At 36.9% G+C, this 15,689-nt stretch overlaps 1 protein-coding gene across 7 annotated transcripts in view; it reads left to right on the forward strand.

The window, feature by feature from the left end:
* Window positions 1–15,689, forward strand: part of LOC134226471 (protein phosphatase 1 regulatory subunit 16A-like) — a 417,502-nt gene that overhangs the window by 304,898 nt on the left and 96,915 nt on the right. Inside the window, exon 1 of one of the 7 annotated variants that reach the window (XM_062707273.1) lies at window positions 13,981–14,644. The exons of the other annotated variants lie outside the window; for them this stretch is intronic. The gene's annotated coding sequence lies outside the window, so the exon portion shown is untranslated. Of the gene's footprint in view, window positions 1–13,980; window positions 14,645–15,689 lie in introns of those variants that run through there. 7 annotated transcript variants of the gene reach the window in all.

Raw genomic sequence — 15,689 nt, forward strand, 5'->3', positions numbered from 1 at the left:
CCTGAACTTCAGAAAATTTTGATGTGAATTTTACCTTTCTCTTGTATGGTAGAATTCAAGACCTGAACTCATGAATGTTTTAGATGAATTAGAATGTCCCCAATAGTATGCTTCTTCTTAACCGCGAGGTTACTAGGCCAAGTTACCATTTTTGCATTCGTACATCATGAGGCTAAAACGATGATACTTCTATGCCCAGGGAAGTCGAGACAATTTTTAAACCGAAAATTGCCTAGACCGGCACCGGGAATCGAACCTATGGTCAGCATGGTCTTGCTTTATAGCCGAACATCTTACCGCTAGGCTAAGGAGGGCCCTTAAGTATTCTACACAAATAAATTCCATCTCCACATTTGTTTGTGATGTTTTACTCTCCTGTCTGACACGATTTATTATATTACGTGACAAGATTTCAAGAAATATTACCAGAGAAATGATCAATAATACTAATCCCCTTTGAGAAAAGCCCGAGGTCATGAAAATCAGTCAGCGCATTACTGAGAACAAGCACTTTGAATGAGGTTAGTGTCGTCCCGGCTGGTTAATATAATCCAAATCTAATCTTAATCCAATCCAAATCCAAAACTAATCCAATTCAAGTCTATTCCAAATTAAACCTAAATCAATTATTAAAATCCATTCCAAATCTAATCCTAATCCAAGTCCAATCCAAATCTGATTTAAATTCAATCCAAATCTAATTCAATCCAAATCCAATCCAAATCCAATCCAAATCCAATCCAAATCCAATCCAAATCCAATTCAAATCCAATCCAAATCTAATCCAAATCCAATCCAAATCCAATCCAAATCCAATCCAAATCCAATCCAAATCCAATCCAAATCCAATCCAAATTCAATCCAAATCCAATCCAAATCCAATCCATATCCAATCCAAATCCAACCCAAATCCAATCCAAATCCAAATTGAACAAAATTTAATCCAGATTCAACCTAAATCCTACTCAAATCTAATCGAAATTCAACCCAAATCCAAACGTAATCCAACTCAAATCCAATCCAAATCCAAATCCAATCCAAATTCAATCCAAATCCAATCCAAATCCAATCCAAATCCAATCCAAATCCAATCCAAATCCAATCCAAATCCAATCCAAATCCAATCCAAATCCAATCCAAACGCAATCCAAATGCAATCCAAATCCAATCTCAATCCAATCCCAATCCAATCCAAATCAAATTCAAATCCAATCCAAATTCAATCCTTATGCAAACCCAATTTAAATCTAATCCAATCCAAATCCAATTTAAACCCAAATAAAATCCAATCCGAACCCAATTTAAATCCAATCTAAATCCAACTCCAATCCCAGCCAAATTAAATCTTATCCAAATGCAATCTAAATTCAATTCAAATCCAATCCAAATTCAACAAAATCCAATCCAAATTAATCTCATATCCAATTCAAATCCAATCGAAATTCAGCCCCATTCCAAAATAAATCCGATTCAAATCCAAATATAATTCTAATTCACTCCAAATTCAATTCAAACCCAATCCAACCCAAACCCTAATTCAAATCCAATCTAAATCCAAACTTATACCAATTCAAATCCAAATATAATCCTAATCCAGATCAAATTCAATCCAAATCCAATCAAACCCAACCCAAAACCAATCCAAATCCGAGTACAATCCAAACCAAATCCAAATGTAATCCAACTCAAATCCAATCCAAATCCAAACCAAATACAATTCAAATCCAATCCAATTCCAATCCAAATCCAATCTAAATCCAATCCAATTCCAACCAAACCAACCAAACCAATCCAAACCATTCCAAATCTATTCCAAACCAATCCAACCAATCCAAACCAATCCAAACCCAATCCAAACCAATCCAACCAATCCAAACCAATCCAACCAATCCAAACCAATCCAACCAATCCAAATCCCATCCAAACCAATCCAAACCAATCCAAACCAATCCAATCCAAACCAATCCAAACCAATCCAAATCCACCCAAACCAATCCAAACCAATCCAAACCAATCCAAACCAATTCAAACCAACCAAACCAATCCAAACCAATCCAATCCAAACCAATCCAAACCAATTCAAACCAAGCAATCCAATTCCAATCTAAACCAACCTTACAATCCAAACCAATCCAAATCTAATCCAAACCAACCAAACCAATCCAAACCAATCCAAACCAATCCAAACCAATCCAAACGCAATCCAAACCAATCCAAATCGAATCCAAACCAATCCAATCCAATCCAAACCAATCCAAACCAATCCAAACCAATCCAAACCAAACCAATCTAAACCAAACCAAACCAATCCAATCCAATCCAATCCAAACCAATCCAAACCAATCCAACCAATCCAAACCAATCCAAACCAATCCAAACCAATCCAAACCAATCCAAACCAATCCAAACCAATCTAAACCAATCCAAATCCAATCAAAATCCAATCCAAGTCCAATCCAAATGCAATCCAAATCCAATTCAAATCCAATCCAAGTGCAATCCAAATCCAATCCAAATCCAATCCAAATCCAATCCAATCCAATCCAATCCATATCCAATCCAAATCCAATCCAAATCCAATCCAAATCCAATCCAAATCCACTCCAAATCCAATCCAAATTCAATCCAAATCCAATCCAAATCCAATCCAAACTCAATCTAAATTGAACAAAATTTAATCCAGATTCAACTTAAATCCTACTCAAATCTAATCGAAATTCAATTCAAATCCAAACGTAATCCAACCAAACCAATCCAAACCAATCCAAACCAATCCAACCAATCCAAACCAATCCAATCCAAATCTAATCCAAATCTAATCCAAACCAATCCAAACCAATCCAAACCAATCCAAACCAATCCAAACCAATCCAACCAATCTAAACCAATCCAACCAATCCAAACCAATCTAAACCAATCCAAACCAATCCGCATCCAATCCAAACCAATCCAAACAAAACCAAACCAATCCAAACCAATTCAATCCAAATCTAATCCAAACCAATTCAACCAATCCAAACCAATCCAAACCAATCCAACCAATCCAACCAATCCAAACCAATCCAAATCTAATCCAAACCAATCCAAACCAATCCAAACCAATCCAAACCAATCCAAACCAATCCAAACCAATCCAACCAACCAAACCAACCAAACCAATCCAAACCAATCCAAATAAAATCCAAACCAATCCAACCAACCAAACCAACCAAACCAATCCAAACCAATCCAAACAAAATCCAAACCAATCCAACCAACCAAACCAATCCAAATCTAATCCAAACCAACCAAACCAATCCAACCAATCCAAACCAATCCAAACCAACCAAACCAATCCAAACCAATCCAAACCAATCCAAACCAATCCAAACCAATCCAAACCAATCCAAACCAATCCAAACCAATCCAAACCAACCAAACCAATCTAAACCAATCCAAACCAATCCAACCAATCCAAACCAATCCAAATCAATCCAAACAAAATCCAAATCCAATCCAAATCCAATCCAAATCCAATTCAAATCCAATCCAAATTCAATCCAAATAAAATCCAAATCCAATCCAAATCCAATCCAAATCCCATCCAAATTCAATCCAAATCCAATCCAAATCTAATCCAAATCCAATCCAAATCCAATCCAAATCCAATCCAAATCCAATCCAAATCCAATCCAAATCCAATCCAAATCCAATCCAAATCCAATCCAAATCCAATCCAAATCCAATTCAAATCCAATTCAAATCCAATCCAATTCAAATCCAACCCAAATCCAATCTAAATTCAATCCTAATGCTAACCCAAATTAAAAATTTAAATCCATTCCAAATATATAGAGTAAAACTTTGCCTATATTTTGGCAAATACAATGAAGGGGTAAGAATTTAATATTATGATTAGGTTAATCCTTATCCTCTTTCGTAAAATAAATGTATTTAACTGGTGGGTCGCAAGTTACATGGAACTCTGGGGGTGGGTCGCATATTCAAAAAGTTTGGGAACCTCTGCCCTACAGTTTCATCTCAGACACTTTGTCTAAAATGAACCATTTCCGAGCTACTCTTATGTCAAAATACGTATTCTGTTATACTGAACACGAATGCAAAATTTCGTTCATGCGGTTCATGTCAAATTTCTACATTTTATAGCCGGTTTTGCCTGGAACTGCTCTATAATCAATTCCCGTGGCAATTCGAAAGAATTCTCCTGAATATTCAAAAGATTTTCTCAATAAAATTCAGAATAACTGCGCAAATTCAGAAGACTTTTTGTTGAAATTTTCTGTAAAATGGCAGAAGAATTTCTCGCTAGCAATGAATTGCATGTCCACTCCGGAAAATAATTTCACGCTCCCAACGATGTTGATGTATATTCTTTCAAGAAAGAAAATGGATCACCTGGAAGTTCTTTCTAAATACTCCTCATGTCATTTTCATGTGATTAAGAAAAGGTTTCATGAGCGTCATTTCAAAACATTAGCTTTCTAATAAACATTAGAATGATTATTGAACTTCTAGCCTAGTTTTATTTTTAAGTGATTTGCTTCTTTGATACTTTTTTATGTTTTCACTAAAGAAGCACTATTCTGTCATAAGAGCCTTAAATTTTGTTTTGGGGTGGAAAACTCCATTGATAGAAAATAATGTTTAGTTGAACGGTGTTGAACGGCTAATTTTGTCGCCTATTGTTGAACTCCCATAAGAAATGCACGTGCGTTCAACAATACGCGAAGAAATTAGCCGTTCAACATTTGACGAATTACCCTATACGAAGATCGCTATAAAACGAATTGAGTCATTTTTAATTTCTAATAGGGTGGAATTTATTTCCCAACCTTCTATGACTATGCTGACGCTCTCTGGTACGGTGGTGTTTCCACAAGTTAATTATCTTTTGCATTTTGCTTGTTCTTCTATCGAAAAATAAGCGGCGCTAGAAAAAAAAACGGAAAAGGAGCAACTTTTGTGTTGAGCTTTTTTTTTCGACATGCCTTGCTCGATAAAGTGGACAGTTTCCTTGCTGTGAGAGTGGGGGTTTAATGAAGGACGGTGCTTCTCTTAATCTGATAAAATCAATGTGCAGAAATAAGAGATTACGATTATGGCTATGTTTACATTTTCTGTTGAAAATATCCACATTGTTCAGTGGAGCAAACAGTTTTTTTGTTGAGTGTGAAGAGCCAACCAAGCAAGCTGTGCTCAATTTTCACTACGATTTTCGTTCGTAGTAGGCTGCCCGGATGGTTCTTTCAGTTGAACATCCGATTGGGCGATCAACGCGCCTCTTATCTAGGCCAATAGAATGTGACAATATCCATTGTTCGTTCAACAGATTGACCCATCATGTTTGATTAACCTTCCCTTCGAAACAATATATCTTTTAATTTATCGTGTATAAGCAATTGTCCAATTATTATAAAAGCACAAATCTCGATTCAGGTGCAAATTTTCCCACTCACTTTACAAAACCACCGCAAGCTGCATTGTTTGTCCATCATTCCCGTGAATCGTTCCTTTATTGTTATTCATGGGAACGCCAGCTGCTGCATATGTATGTATGTATGTAGGAGCAAGCTTTCAAATATGTTGACGGTATGGTACACCCCAAACCGACTTCTGACATGCATTTTTAATTTCCTTCTTCATCCCCGGGTTTGCATCTCCGGCGCTCCAGACTCCAGACTGCATCAAGGAAAATTGAGAAGTTGAAAGTAAATTGAAATCGCTGCTCTGTGGATTGATAGGGTGAATGCACTGTTTTTGGGTTCAAAAGCTATTACTTTTAACAAAAAGTTTGAGGACCGTAACCCATGCATGGTTGAAGTTCTTTGCAGCTTTGCAGCTATGCTGCTACTCGATGGTGGTGGTTGCATTGGTCTATCAAATTATCCGACACGACGTCTGCTGTGATGTGGTGCTTTGCTGCTCAGTGCCTTTTGCTCTAGTCGTAAGATGTTTCGTTCTTTGCCTGTCAGACTGACACATCATTACAAAGTGAGTGACTTAGCAGTAGCTTTGGAGGATATGTTACTTGCGCTTTTCTCTCTCCACACCGTGGTATTAAGACGTCAATGTCAACCGTGTGACACGTGGGGGACACACTTGTTGGTGAAACAACCGAGCCTACAATGTAAAGGTTTTGTGGGATAACAAATATATTATTATGATGTTGACGTAGGACTATTACAAAACTGATCCAACATGTAAATATAACTTTAGGAGTAGAATGTCATCGAATTTATTGTAAATTTGAAGACAAATTTTCATAAACAATTGAACTTAAATCAGAAAACGAAGCCTTATTCTGGCAAATTAAGTGAAGTTCATGAACTATGAATTTTGACGGAAAAAAGTCAATATTGGTAAAGAAAAGAATGTAAAAAATTCGTGATATTCGTTCAAGAAAGCTTTAAAAAAAATGAAATTTCCTTAAAATTGTATTCTTGTTCCTCAAGTTTACTTTTTTGACAACAACAATGTCGAATGAGATATAAAGCACGAGTTAACCATGTTGAAATTTGGGCAGTGCGGGATTGAGCGAATGAGCGTAGGCAAAAGTTTTCATTTTGGCACAACTCAAACGTCGAATAATAGACTCGTACATTCCGCCATTGATCATTCTGATGGAAAACATACCAAACATTTTATTTTATAATCAGCTGGAACAAACCTCGTAAATATTACACTTTTTTCTGATAGAAAGATGATAACATCCCATCATCCTGACCAGTCAACCGTCTCTCCGAAACAGCACATAAAAGCGTAAAACTAATTCAAGCGAAATATCTTGATTTTATCTTCCGCTCCTCCGTCCGAGAGACTTGAAACATCAACGAGCATCAACGAGGATGACTTTGTCCCTGTTGTTTTTCTTTCCCGTAAGCTCCCAGTTGTGCGCTTAATCACATCACGCTATTAGAAGAAGCAACCCAGCAGTTTGAGTCTGAGAGACAGTGACTAGGTTACTGGCTTTTGGTTCAACACCGGATTGCTGATTCTCGTTGGCTGGTATTCTTCGGGTTACGTTGTTTACATTTCATTACTGACAACGACGATGACGACAGAAAGTGCTTTTTTTTTCGTTAAAAAACATTTGAGCTGCTGCTCTGTTGCTCCTATGGGATCGTTGGCATTGTACCAATTACCGGGATGCGGCGGAGCTTACTTGGCACTGTTCTACTGTGGTTCTGACTCTTCTTGGGTGTTTTTGTTCTGTCCGAATAAGTGGCGAAAAGTTTATCATGCTGTTTATTGTGTGTACATGGGAAAGTAATTACATTTCATGTCGGATGGTATAATCTATGAGGCATGTTACAGAGTCGAAATAAATGTCAGTGGCTTTTTAAATAATAAATGAAATTAGAAATAATCAAATTATTACATAACATGGATTTATCTTGTAGGTCACATACATATGATCACTTGTCGGGCCTGCCCGGTTACTCATAGATCACTTGTCACCTAGAGAGAGGGGTAATGCTTGGTCACCTAGAGATCACTTTTGAACTGGAAATTGAATGTACTCTGGCCACTTACGGCAATTATGGGTCTTCTTTTTCAATGGCTCTACGTTACAACTGGAACTTGGCCTGCTTCTCAACCCAGTATTCTATTAGAATTTTCTCAGTTATTAATTGAAAGCTTTTCTATTCCCTTCATTGCATGAGTATGTATCTTGTGTGGCAAGTACAATAGATACACTATGCCCAGGGAGTCGAGAATGTTTCCAACCCGAAAACATCCTAGACCGGACCGAGAATCAAACTCGCCATCTCCGGATTGGCAATCCTCCGCCTTTGCTCTGGAGACTTAAGTACCTTGATACCTTAAGTAGTAACGCAAAATCTTGCAGCTCATTATTTCGAACCTAAATGTTGCTGTTTTAAGAGAATTTGGAGAATATGGAAGAAATATTTGGAGACTGTGGAAGAAAGATTTGGAGGCTATGGAAAATAACAGTGATCTGTGGAAGAGATATTAAGAGACTGTGGTAGAGTAATTAGCATTTGAGATCTGAAGATAGTGGAAGAAGGCTCTGAGAGATGGTGGTAGAGAGAATTGGAGACTGTTGAAGAGAGATTTGCAGATGGTGGCAAAAGATTTGAAGACTGTTGAAGAGATATTTGAAGATTGTGGAGGGGATATTTGTAGACTGGCAGAATGATTTAGAGGTTGTGGAAAAGCAATTCCGAAAACTGTAAAAGATATTTAGTGACTGTGAAAGAGTGAATTGGCGACTGCAGAAAAGAGATTTGGAGACTGTGGAAAAAATATTTGGAGACTGCAGAAGGGAGATTTGGTGATCATGGAAGAAAGATTTAAAGATCATGGAAGAGAGATTTGAGGACTATGGAAGAGAAAATTAGAGACTGTGGAAGAGTGATTTATATACAAAAAATTAGAGACTATAAACGGAAGATTTGGAGACCAAGGCAGAGAGAGATGGAGACTAAAAAACCCAGATTAATCCACCTAGCGTTGGTGGTGCCTTTCTCGCATTTAGTTGAGACACCAACCTTATATGGAGTATATATGGTCCGATGTACCATTTTCTTCATAACTTTCAAACGCAATGACCGATCGTTATAAAATTCAATAGTGATCAACAAGGCTTTGTCCCCTGTCGAATGAAACTTGTTGCGAGAAAATCGGTTAAGGATTACTATTCGAAAAGTTGTCTAATGTTTTTATAGCTTTTGTGCACACACATACACACACACATACACACATACATACACACGGACAGACAGACATGTGCTCAGCTCGTCGAGCTGAGTCGATTGATATATAATACTATGAGTCTCAGAGGCTTCTATAAAAAATTCGTTCTCGGAGTGAAATGATAGCCTTTCGGTACAACTTAGTTGTACGAGAAAGGCAAAAAGAAAGATCCCAACCAGTTAGACATAACAAAGTTATATCACAATTATATCAATATGTGTTTCAAATAGCAATATCTGCAATAGTTTTGTTGTAAATTCTCTGTCCCGGATGAAGAAACGAAAATTTTATGATCGCCATAACATGATTATAACACAATGTGGAATAATTAATACGAATAACAATAAACTTGTAACACGACGAGTTATATTTTTGATAAATTGGAAACTTATATAGTAATATATTTTTTTTAAAACTAGAAGATATTTTCTTACAATTTTTGTTATTTTAACAACTAATGGTACATGTTTTATAACAACATCTGTTATAAAAAAATACTGTAACATTGGATTCGATTTAGATGGAATTTGGATTGGATTTGGATTACATTTGTACTGGATTTTGATTCAATTTGGATTGAATTTGGACTGGATCTGGATTGGGTTTGATTTTGATTGGATTTGGACTGGATTTGAATTGTATTTGGTTTGAATTTGGATTAGATTTGGATTTGATTTGAATTGGATTTGGATTTAATTTCAATAGGATTTGGTTTGGGGGGCCTTCCTGGATTCGATTTTGGATTAGATTTCTATTTGATGTGGATTGAATTTGCACTGGATTTGATTTAGATTAAATTTGTATTGGATTTGGATTAGATTTCGACTGGATAAGGATTGGATTTTAATTCAATTTAGATTGACTGGATCTGGATTAGGTTGAATTTTGATTGCATTTGGATTAGATTGGGATTAGATTTTCATTTGTTTGTAATTGGATTTGGATTTAATTTGGATTGGTTTTGAATTAGATTTGCTCTAGATTTGGTTTGGATATGAGTAAGATTAAATTTGGACAGAATATAGATTTGATTTGGACTCGATAAGGTCTGGATTGATTTTGGAGTGGATCTGGATTGGAATTTGATTGGATTTGGATTTGTTTTGGAATGGATATTCATTGGATTTGGATTAGATTTCGATAGGATTTGGATTGGGGGTCTTCCTGGATTCGATTTGGATCGGATTTGAATTTCATTTGTTTAGAATTGAATTTAGATTGGATTTTGGGTTTGATTTGGATACTATTTGGATTTAATGTGGATTGATTTGGATTGGATTCAAATTGGATTTGGATTAGATTTTTGTTTGTTTTTAATTGGATTTGGATTTAATATGGACTAAATTTGAATTAGATTTGCACTGGATTTGGTTTGGATTTGATTTAGATTAAATTTGGACTGAATTTGGATTAGACTTGGACTGCATTTGGATTTTGACTCAATTTGGATTGAATTTAGAGTGGATCTGTATTGGATTTTGATTGGATTTTGACTCGATTTGATTTGAATTGCATTTAAATTGGATTTGGATCAGTTTTTAATTTGATTTGGATTAGATTTCGATAGGATTTGGATTGAGGGGCCTTCATAGATTTGATTATGATGAGATTTGTTTTGCATTTGGTTTGATTTGGAAACGATTCGGATTGGATTTGGATTGATTTGTATTAGATTTTCGTTTGTTTTCAATTGTATTTGGATTTAATATGGATTGAATTTGAATTGGATTTGCGCTGGATTTGGTTTAGAATTGATTTAGATTAAATTTGGATTGGATTTGGATTAGATTTGGACTGGTTAGGGATTGGATTTTGAATCAATTTGGATTGAATCTAGACTGGATCTGGATTAGGTTTGAATTAGATTGTATTTTGATTGGATTTGGACTTGATTTGAATTGCGTTTGGATTGAATTTAGATTAGATTTAGTTTGGATTTGGATTTGTTTTGAATTGGATTTGGAATACACTATAATTTTATTTGGATTGGATTTGGATTAGATTTCGAAAGGATCTGGTTTGGAGAGCCTTCCTGGATTCGATATGGATTGGATTTTCATTTGTTTATAATTGGTTTTGAATTGAATTTGTACTGGATTTGGTGTGGATTTGATATGGATTAAATATGCACTGGGGACTTAAGCCAAAAATGATTCAATGGATTTATACGGCGATTGTGAAACCCAGAATATCATATGCCGCATTAGTATGGTGGCCAAAAACAAAAGAAAGGGTGGTACAGAAGAAGTTGGGAAAACTTCAAAGATTAGCTACTCTTTCAATAACTGGTGCGATAAGAAGCACGCCGAACACAGCACTAGACGCTTTGCTCCACGTGCTACCATTGGATCAATTTATTCAATTAGAAGCAGAGAAGAGTGCTTTGAAGATCAAAAGAGATTCAAACCTCTTCGAAGGTGACCTAACAGGACATCTTAGTATTCTAAACAAAATAAGTATCAACTCACTGATCACAAACAACGATGATTGGATGAGAAGAAGATACAACTTTTATCGATGTTTTGATGTAATTAATCTTGAGCGAAGCACATGGACAAATGGTGGACCAAATCTTCGTTCAGGATCGATTGTGTTTTACACCGATGGTTCAAAACTGAACAATCAAGTTGGAGCAGGCGTGACTGGCCCAGGGACGAATATTTCGATTCCCATGGGAAAGTGGCCATCTGTTTTCCAAGCTGAAGTTCAGGCTATTCTTGAATGCTCTAATTTATGCATACGTCGAAATTACAGGCATTCAAATATTTGCATAATGTCTGATAGTCAAGCAGCATTGAATGCTCTGAAATCAGCAAGATGCACATCTAAACTCGTTTGGGAATGTGTTCAGTCACTCCAAACCTTGGGTAGTCGTAACAAAGTGAACCTATATTGGGTTCCTGGTCATTGTGGCATTGAAGGCAATGAACAAGCTGATATGCTGGCAAGACTTGGTTCATCTCGACAATTCATAGGTCCAGAACCTTTTGTGGTGTATCTGCGTGTTCTCTTAGAATGGAACTGAAATCTTGGGAACATTCAAAAATAGAGGACATTTGGAAGAACACCTTGATTGCGAGGCAGTCTAAACGTTTCATCACACCAAACGTATTTATCACTCGCAAAATCTTAGATCTTTCAAAAAAGATCTTAACACATATACAGGTCTTGTAACAGGCCATTGCCCGAGCCGTTATCACTTGAAGCTACTAGGAAAACTTCAAGATGATGTATGTCGCTTCTGCGGTATACATGTGGAAGACTCGGAACATCTGTTATGCCATTGTCCGGCAATTTTAGAAAAAGATTACAGTTCTTCAACAGGGGCTGATAGAACCCTCTGAAGTTTGGAGAACAAGTCCCAATTTGGTAGTGCGATTCATCAGAACCATAATACCGTATTGGGAAGACGCTGGTAGTCAAGGTGATGCAATTGCTCTACATAGCAATGATGCGTCAACTTGACAAAGCTATATGAAATGGGGCATATATCACAATAGATCTAACAAATGGTCGCAGTGATTAAAATACCCAACAGGGGAAAAAAAATATGCACTGCATTTGGATTAGATTTGCACTGGATTAGGATTAGATTTGCACTGGATAGGATTCAATTTGGATTGAATTTAGACTGGATCTGGATTGGGTTGGATTTTGGTTGGATATTCATTTTATCTGGACTGGATTTGAATTGCATTTGTATTGAATTTGTATCAGATTTTGATTTGATTTGGAATGGATTTTAATTGGATTTGGATTAGATTTCGATAGGATTTGGATCGCCTTCCTGGATTCGATTGTGATTGGATTTGAATTTCATTTGTTTAGAATTAGATCATATTGGATTTTGACTGGATTTGCGTTTGGATTGAATTTAGATTAGATTTGGATTGGATTTGGATTTGTTTTGAATTGGGTTTGGAACAGATTTTAATTTTATTTGGATTGGATTTGGATCAGATTTCGATAGGATTTGGTTTGGGGGCCTTCCTGGATTCGATTTCGGTTGGATTTGAATTAGATTCCGATTAGAATTTCCATTTGTTTTGAATTGGATTTGCACTGGATTTGGTTTGGATTTGATTTAGTTTAAATTTGGACTGGATTTGGATTAGATTGGATTTTGATTTAATTTGAATTGAATTTGGACTGGATTTGGATTGGTTTGGATTCGGATTGGATTTTGTTTAGATTTAGACTGGATTTGAATTACATTTGGATTGAATTTAGATTAGATTGGGATTAGGTTTGTATTTGATTTGGATTGGGTTTGGATTAGATTTTCATTTGTTCCTATTTGGATTTGAATTAGATTTGCACTGGATTTGGTTTTGGATTAGATTTGCTCTGGATAAGGATTAGATTTTGAATCAATTTGGATTGAATTTGGACTGGATCAGGATTGGGTTGGATTTGGATTGGATTTGGACTGGATCAGGGTTGGGTTGGATTTGGATTGGATTTTTATTGGATTTGGACTGTATTTGGATTGTATTTGTATTGAATTTGGATTTGATCGGATTAGGATCAGATTTTGATTTGATTTGGATTGGTATTGGATTTCTTTTGTTTAGAATTGGATTTGGATTTAATTTGGTTTGGATTTGATTTAGGACCTGATTTGGATTAGATTTGGACTGGATGAGGATTGGATTTTGATTCAATTTGGATTGATATTGGAGTGAATCTGGATTGGGTTGGATTTAAATGTCGATTGGATTTGGACTGGGAGGGCTCCCTTAGCCTTGCGATGAGATGCGCGGCTACAAAGAAAAGCATGCTGAAGGTGGCAGGGCCTAGGGCCTAGGAAATTTTCGGGTTGGAAATTTTCTCGACTTCCCTGGGCATAAAAGTATAATCGCGTTAGCTTCATGGTATACAAACGCAAAAATGGTAACTTGGCTTAGAAACCTCGCATTTAATAACTGTGGAAGTGCTTAATGAACACTAGACTTGTAACCCGTCAAAACGGTTACTTTGACCCTGTGTAAATATTATTTATATATGTTTTCTGCTTATTAATAGTTATTAAATAGATTCAAGTTAATGCTTTACAAAAAAGCTGAAATATGCTATGCATAACAAAAAAACAGGAAATAGAAATTATCCCTCCTCTCTTTACAATACTTCTATTATCCCGTGAACGCGCCCTCGCCGTTACTCCACTCCGGTGACAAGTTGACGTAAACGTCACGCCGTCGGTGAGTTGTCGTCGACGGGCGAGACGGAGACCATAAAAGAAGTCGACATTGTTATTTCAAAAGGGCGAAAGTCGCAAACGTAAACATTGACTTCTTCTGCTGATTTCAGGAAGATTAGAGACTTCTGGCGGTATTTTCCACTTGCGTTCGATAGAAGGCGCGGAGCGCCACCAGTACCAAGTGGTTGTTGGCAGGGAGCGGTCTAGTTGTTGAGGAATTTGCAGGAAAAGGCATTGTTTACGTTTGCGACATTGGCCCTTATGAAACAACCGTGTCTAAGTGAAAATGCAGTGATAAGTCCGCGTGTGGGCCAATTTGGGCCAGTATCCGTGCGATGAAGCCGGATTTGAGTGATCACCCTTCAGGAAAGAGAACCGGATAATAGTATCGACCAGTGTCGAGTGCCCAGTCTTGTGGAAGTTTCCAGTGCTGGTGTCGATTAATTATCGCAATAATCCGTTGAAACGCCTGCCGCAAGGGCCGCCATGCTTCGTGCTTCCAAAGAGGCCATCTTTTCCAAGGGCATCAGCGTAGTACATCAACCAAGTCAAGCCATGGGATCCGCTGCATGCGGCCGCTTTTCGAACTGGAACGCCGCCGAAGAAGATTAGGGCCGTGTTAGACAGGAAGGCCAACGTTTCCCGGTAATCGCTACTCCGCTCCCCGGCCAGGCCGCCTATTGCATCAGAAGCTCCTGAGCCGCATCGCCCACAGTGAGGAACTAAGTAATGTGCACATTTTCCTTTACCTCTTATCCCAAATGAAAAATGAATCGAAATTGATTATTCCGAACATTAAAATGTAAGTTAAACAGAACTATTTTTACCTCGTATTTTTATTTGATCGCTATTCCCATTTACTATCTTTATTGTTGCATTAGATTCACTTGATTTGCTTGTGTTTTTTAAGGGAAGTGTTTCCGCCTCCCATCCTCCAATTTCTCCCAAAGAGCTACCAGAAAATGACCCTGAGGTCACGATAAGGGCAGACGAAAGTTGCCAGCAAAAAGAATCTCTAACAGGCTGTAAGACGGCAATGTCTCAGTGGGGGAAGTAATGCCAATAAGAAAAAGAAAAGGAGATTTAGAGACCAAGGCATAGAAAGATGGTGACTAAAAAGGAAGATAGGGAGTTAGAAAAGAAAGAGAGTTAGAATCGAATCGACAGAAGTAAGATTCGAATAAAAGTAAAAATAGAATGCGAGTAAGAATCGAAAAGAAGTACGAATAGAATGGAAATAAGAATAGAGCGAGAGTGAAAATCGAATGAGAGTCAGAATTGAAAGGGAGTTATAATCGAAAGAGAATTAATATTGAAATGAAGTTAGAATTGAGAGGATGTTAGAATCAAGTAGAAGCTGAAATCAAGAGGAATCAAAATGTTATGAAATGAAAGAGAATTAGAATCGGAAAAAGTTCGAATCGAAAGGAAGTCAAAATCAGGAAAGGCGTTCGAATCAAAAGGGAGTTAAAATTAGAAAGGAGAGTCGGAGGTGAGCCAGCCAAGGGCTGAAAGCCTCCTCCTCCTTAATACAAAAAAAAGCAGAGTCAAAAAGATATTTGAATCAAAAGGTCTGTAAAAGTGAAAGGGAGTTAGAATCGAATTTGAAATGAAGGAGAGTTAAAAGAGAATGAGAGTTCGAAGAGGATGGTTGTTAGAAGATATTTGGAATCGAAAGGGAGTTACAGTCGAAGGGAATTAATAGTAAGTAAGTAAGTAAGTAAGTAAGTTAATATCGATAGAGAGTAAGAATTGAAAGGGAATTATAATG

Source organism: Armigeres subalbatus, chromosome 3 (assembly GCF_024139115.2).
Source record: "Armigeres subalbatus isolate Guangzhou_Male chromosome 3, GZ_Asu_2, whole genome shotgun sequence".
In the NCBI taxonomy this organism is placed as follows: domain Eukaryota; kingdom Metazoa; phylum Arthropoda; class Insecta; order Diptera; family Culicidae; genus Armigeres; species Armigeres subalbatus.